This window comes from Pseudonaja textilis, chromosome 2 (genome assembly GCF_049901715.1).
Source record: "Pseudonaja textilis isolate UNSWEBS1 chromosome 2, rPseTex1.2, whole genome shotgun sequence".
NCBI lineage: Eukaryota > Metazoa > Chordata > Lepidosauria > Squamata > Elapidae > Pseudonaja > Pseudonaja textilis.
Genome location: NC_141991.1, coordinates 116,216,336 through 116,223,211, shown reverse-complemented (window position 1 = coordinate 116,223,211; position 6,876 = coordinate 116,216,336).

Genomic DNA, 6,876 nt, shown 5'->3' with positions numbered 1-6,876 from the left:
CAGAAAAGGTAGGACTTCACTTGCTATTAACAAACTACAAATTTCCTGTCCTTAGATGCTTTGGGCATGCTGATCTTGCAGCAGCTGATCTACAATCATGGATTATGATAGGTTGGAAAGAGCACACTAATAAGTGGGAGATCAAGGCACAATGTGTATTGCAGGAAGCAGTTGAGAAACACATGTTCTGCCTTGTTGCATGAGCGCAAGGGTCTTCAAACTTGGCAAGTTTAAGACTTCTAGACTTCAACTCTCAGAATTCTTGAGCTAACATGACTGGAGGAGGAATTCTGGGAGTTGAAGTCCACAAGTCTTAAAGCTGCCAAGTTTGAAGACCCCTGCATGAGCACATGCAAAGGTGATAGTGGTAAATAGGTTGTTCTACTTGCCTATAATAACACCATCTAAGACAGGGTATCAAGTTGCACCAATGTAAATGCGGAGCATGAACAATATGAGAAAAATATCTAGGTATGAGAAAAAGAGCACCCTCCAGCTTATGGTAGTGAAATGAAATATTTAATCTATATTTTTGGATTTCAAGATTCAAAATACTCTGAGATCTCTGCCTAAGCTCTATCTGGACTCATAACACATACAGATAGGAGGGATAGCTTGCCAGAAGACAAATCCAAATGTATTTGCTTTTTAAAGGAGGAGGTGTTAACTATCCCAAAGCTGGGCCAAGGGCATGCCCCAGGATGTTTGTTCTAGCTAGAATTTAAGTCTGTAATGTCTTAAATGGTCCTCAAAGGAGATGCAGCCAAGTTCCAATTGAGAACCTGTATCTATGGTTGATCAAGATACATAAAGACCTGTGATTAAATTACCTTGTAATTTAAGTATCCTTGTCCTCACAGAGTTGTGCACTGTAAGGCAGCAAATGTAAGACTTTCCTTTCATATAATGTGCTTGACAAGCAATATTTTTCTCCCTGTGGCAATCTGATCGTTAAGAGCTTTTTGTACTCTTGATGTGACCTCAGTTTATTTGGTGGAGATAGATAGTGAGAAATGAGCAGTGATAGGATTCAAAAATTTTTTTACTACTGGTTCTGTGGGCGTGGCAGGAGAAGGATACTGTAAAATCTTCAGTCAGAAATGGCATTTGCCGGTTCCCTGGACTACTCTAAATTTCAACTACTGGTTCTCCAGAACTGGTCAGAACCTGCTGAATACTACTTCTGGAAATGAGTGCCTAAATATTTTGAGGTTGACTTGCTCAGTAGGCTTATCACTGCTTTTGCAATGATAGGAAATGTTAAAATGCTTATTACTTAAAAATAGAACCTGTATAATCAATTGATAGGATTTCCCTAGAACAAAAGGAATTCTACTGCTCTAGGCATCTATGAAGCCAACTTAGGATATAGAGTAGATAGAACGGCAGCAATCTCTTCATAGAGAGGAATAGAAATGACCCAATGGAGGAGGGCTGGGGAATAGAATTTCAGTTTAGCAAATAATATGATTAATATGGAAATTGAATGCAACTCTGCTTGGCTCCTTTTGAGATGCAATTGGAAACAATTAATTCCTCACTGCTTTCACATCTAGTTTGTATAAAGGTCTCATTTACCTGCATTATCAATCTGAGAAAATGATAGAAGAAACAGCTATCTTTCTTCACAGCCTCTGGAGAGAGAGAGAGCAAAAAAAAAGAGAGGGGGGAAGAGGGGGGGCAGAGGTGGTATTCAGCAGGTTCTGACCAGTTCTGGAGAACCGGTAGTGGAAATTTTGAGTAGTTTGGAGAACTGGCAAATACCACTGACTGGAGATTTTATAGTCTCCTTCCCCTGCCATGCCCACCAAGCCACGCCCACAGAACCTGTAGTAAAAACAATTTGAATCCCGCCACTGCTGTGGGGGAAGCCATGCATATTGCCAATTCTGTTCGTAATTTGCCCAATCCTAAAATTAAGAATAGCTCATCGCTGAAGCAGCATCATTTCCCCAATATGAGCAAAGAGATATTTTTGGAGCCTTCTTAGGTATTCTCTTCCTTTTTCCCCAAGATGTAGTATATTTTTCGCTTCATCCACCAATGGTTCCATTCCATTTTTTTTTCTTTGCTTCCTACTGAATCAAGAGAGAAATGCAGTCAGTGGTAGCTGTTGAGGTAATTCCCCATTAGGAGAATGAACGCATACAGGGAGACGTATCTGAGAGTGGTGTTTGAATAATACACATACAGCACACAGATACACTGTACAGTAAATGTAGGTTTTTACTTCCAGAAACGTTAAGCAGAGTCCAAATAAGCAATCCAAAATCATTCACAGGTTAAATCAGTCAGTTTTCAATCCAGGGATAATCCAAATATCAAAGTCCAGTGTCAAAAACAGTTCAGTATCAGACTTACATTAAATCCATGAATATCAGTCAATTAGGAAAAATAGAGCAACGGCAATACTTTCCAACAGAAGGAAACAGAGAGACTTACTCACACTCTCTTCTGAGTGAGACTCAGACTAAACAACCCAGGTTTCTGGCTCCATCTTATGGCTGTTTGAGAAACCACACCTAATTACAGTTTTGCATTTTCTTAAAAATACAGTTTTAAAATGTTTATCCTGGTTTATATATTTCTAACCCAAATAGCTGTTAGGTGACTCATATTCCTAACAGTAGCCATTATAGCTAGCAAACCAGTATTTTCAAGTACTATAGCAAATTATGCCAGAGATCTGTGACAGTAATACATTTATTTGAAAACAATACCATTCTTATAACATCATTCATTCCTTATAAGCTATATACTTCCTAGCACTTTATCTCCTTTGTGTAGTTTTAAATTCTAAGTATTACTCCATTGGTCATTTTTGCTCATTGCATTTGAATCCGTGTGATTTGAATATTTAGCATGGCAAGTATACACACAATGTAGGTTTAGTATTAAACTTAAAGTTCCTTTAAGGCTTTATGGATGCATTTTGGTATTTTTTTAATTGATCTGATTATCAGGTATTATTTCTCTCACCACAAGGCCTGCCCTCCCACTAAATCTAGATAATTCAGCAAGATGCACCTGTTGTTGTTCAAAGTGATACTACTTTTCACTCTTCCCTTTTTTCTGCCCCACCTAATCAGGGAAGTAGAGGCAAGACAAAAAGAAGTCAAATACTTTCATCTTTCTGCTCTTTATAAAGAACAGCGGAAAGGCTCAAAAGAGCCTTAGATGCAGTAGCTCCAAATGAATGTTTAACATATCCAAAACAAAGTAAACCCAATCTGATTTAGATACCACCACCCCCTAAATCAACTTGTGACTCATTTTTTCCTACATCCTAGAAAATATGTATCCCATAATCCTGAAGTAGGCTTTCCCCCTCTTTTCCTCACAGCTACACTTCTCTTTTTGAAAATTCAAAAGCACAAAAGTCTAGAGCAAACTCTTCCCTGGATTTTTAAGCTCCAGGGGGAGTGTTTATTCAGAAATTTTACCATCTGGCCTTTCTGGGCTTCCATGCTAGAGATACAAAGGAAAAAGATTAATAAATGAGTTGTGTATGCAAGTTTGATCTAACAGCATTTGGAGCGTTCTTTGCCAGATATGTTGCATCATCACTCTTGTTGAAATAAGTGTGGTTTCTCAAGCGAATGTTGCATTGTCTAATTTTTGTCCTTTAAGGAACAATTCAAAAGCAGCATATATAACTTGTATGGAGGCATATATAACTTGTATGTTAATATGTACCTATGAATTTAGCTACTTCATTCATGAATAAGCATAATGGGTATAATAAGAGGGTTTTAAATGCTCCTCAATGGTCTGAAATCTCTTTTCAGCTTTGGGATCCTAATATCTACCACAGTTGAAGGTCCGGAAAGAGGAAGAAAGAATTAGCAGAAATAATTAGACAACTCTGAATATAGAAGAAAAATGAAGACAGATCTATGACTTTTCACTTGGAAATAAGCTAGGAGGGAAGTTGGGAACCACCAGGATTGATGCTATAATTTTGGATATCTGATAGACTAGCTGTATTCTTACTATCTTCCATAGAAAATCTATTTGCTTCAGTCATGTTCAGCTTTTATATTTTCAAACAAAGTACACAACATTAATTGTAATGTAGATTTTTAATTTTTCCTTTGAGTTTTGCAACTGGATATCTACTTCACACAAGTGGTTAAGAAAGCTTCTCCCAATCTTGTGTTCTTCCCCAATTGCCATCAACTAGGACAGACTGGTTGACAGTGTTTTCTTTGTTTCTTTCACCACATTTACATAAATATAATGCTAGTGCCAGAACAAAACTTTAAGTCACTTCCTTCTGGTAAGAGATAAATTATAATTTGCCTTGGAAGTTTTTTTGTTCCTCTCCTTTCTTAGAAGCCACAAGAAGATAACATTCATGGGACTAAATATTCATGTTTAGCATGAAATAACATGAAGTCTAGCACAATGTTACCCAGATTTAATACATTAGCGAAAATCCCTCCAATACTGAGTTTCATGATGGGAGCAGAATGAAATTTATTCTCTCATTATTAAGAAGGGAAGCAGAAGATGTCACAGCCACTGGGAATGGTATATATTTCCTATCTGAAAGGCAATTTCTCTTGCTGAATCTTTGGATCTCACAGAATTGCTTAGCCTAAATGCCTTGAAGTGAAAGTAATGTTGAAAAGACTGCCCTTTATTTTATTCCTGTCCACTACCTGGAATAACAGCTCCTAACATGAATCAATTTTGCAGACAATGTTCTTTTGGTAAACTTGGTGCTGGCCATCTTCAGGTAAAATTAACTAGCTTTAATTCCAGAAAGCCATGACAGCAGAGCAGAGAGGAATTCCTGATTTAACTCTTGGAAACTTGGCAATATAAAAGTTAAGATACTATTCAAGATTGCTAGTGAATATTAGGCATCTGAGCTATTGTGTATTCCTGTCATCAAATAAATTCCAGTGTCCTTTGAGACCCTTCTAATAAACCTGCTGTTTGATTAACATTTGGTGAGATGCGATTCCAGGGAATTCTAAATAACTTGCCTAATCTCACTCTTCAATAGTTTCTTAATCCTCTATTGCAAAGCAACAGGCTAACCCTCTACCGTTTGCTGGCCAGAGGCTGGAAACTGGCAGGCCTGTACCTTGGTAACCAAGTAAGGCATTATGTTCAGAGAGGCTTAAGAATTTCAGTCCTTTGGTTATTTGCTATGTGGCAGCATATCTATAAGTTAATTTTATTTTGCTGGTAATACTGGAGGAATGGGGCACACCCCTAACCTTCTTAAATTGACAATCCTATTCCAACTTCTCTGGGATAACTCCTATTAACCTCAGTGGGGTCTATCTTTATTTGAAACAAAGGAAAACAAAGGACAATGTTATCTGGATTGCCAAGCTAAAGAAAGATGGGAGATCAGACCTCAAAAGGGAGCCTTCAGACAGGAATAATCCATTAAAGGGAGGTTGAATTTGCCATTCATTATTTATTCAATGTATAGGATACCAAATCTTCTACTCTCGTGGAAATGGTCATAGCTTGAAATTAAACTACAGGAAATCACAAGGGAAGTTAAATTAAGAAAGGAAAAAAACCCAGAAAATAATAAATCATTGGCTGAATTGGCCAGGAACTGCAAAACACAAAACAAGTCTAATATTCCCTTATTGCTCAAAACGGCCTTCCTAATCCTTGGCACCAGGCCTTTGCTTTTCAGCAAAACTTACAGAAAATCACTGTTGAAATCTAAGAAATGGTTTGGATCAATACCTCTAGAGGGATATATATGTTGTCATTAATCCTACAACCAGTTCAGGAGACATTCTTTCTCATGTTTCCAATTTCATAGTAACGAGCAAACTATTGATAAACATATAAATAAAGGAGTGGTGTGCCGTTGCTTTTTTTTAGAAGGTTTTTGTTTTCTTGCCAGTTCTACCTACTATCATAGGGTCAAGTCTGGTGGAGTCTAATCTAGGTACTAACCATTTTAACCATTTGTAGCTTTTAGCCAAAACTGAGATAAGTGCCTCAGGAGTCAGTGATTTGCCATTTGGAAATGGGGCCCAACAGGAACAAAGGCCTGAGTATCAACAAAGTATACCTGTCAGATATGATCTTGAAATTCTTATTTTATAGTACCTCTCAACCCATCCCAGACACATAGGTTTGAAGCTCTGCCTATAAACACCAGCTTGGGTTTTTATGCTCCTGCCACCAGACCAAAGAGTTTGAGGTTTTCTAGGCCTTTTCTGCCTCCTTAATTTCCTATTAAAATTCATTTGACTTAATTTCAAACCCTGAAGCCAGATATCCTTTTCAGCTATAGATTTATAATAGTTGCATATAGTTTAGGGACATATAAACCAAGAGGAGAATTCTCTGTTTGAATTCTGTGGGCATTAAGATGCCCAGTGATGCCTTCCTTGGCTCCGGACAATATTGCTTTCTTAATACTTCTTCATTACACTTTGGTTTAAGAATCAAAGGCTAGAACACCGTAAGGCATGAAATGTTAGAATTATTTCCAAAAATATTTCCTGATCTCCATTTCAGATGCATATTGAGAAAATTATTTATTTATTTATTTTTATTTAATTTTATTTTGTCAAGCAATTATAAGATAACAGGTATAAGAATAAGCATGGTTATGAATATATGAAATGGATACATATAAGAAAAAAGAAAGAAACAATAGGACAGGGACGGTAGGCACATTGGTACGCTTATGCATGCCCCCTATTTAATTAAGCATGATTAAAATTAAGCATGATAGCTGTCTACAACCCTTGTACCCAAATGTGTTCTCCTCTTCCAGGGCAATGGCAAGTAGAAATAGGAGAGATTATTGGGGGAGAGGGGTATTAAATTAGTGACTGGTTGCTCAGAGGCTCCATGGCAGCCATTCTGAGGTGGAATCTCTTG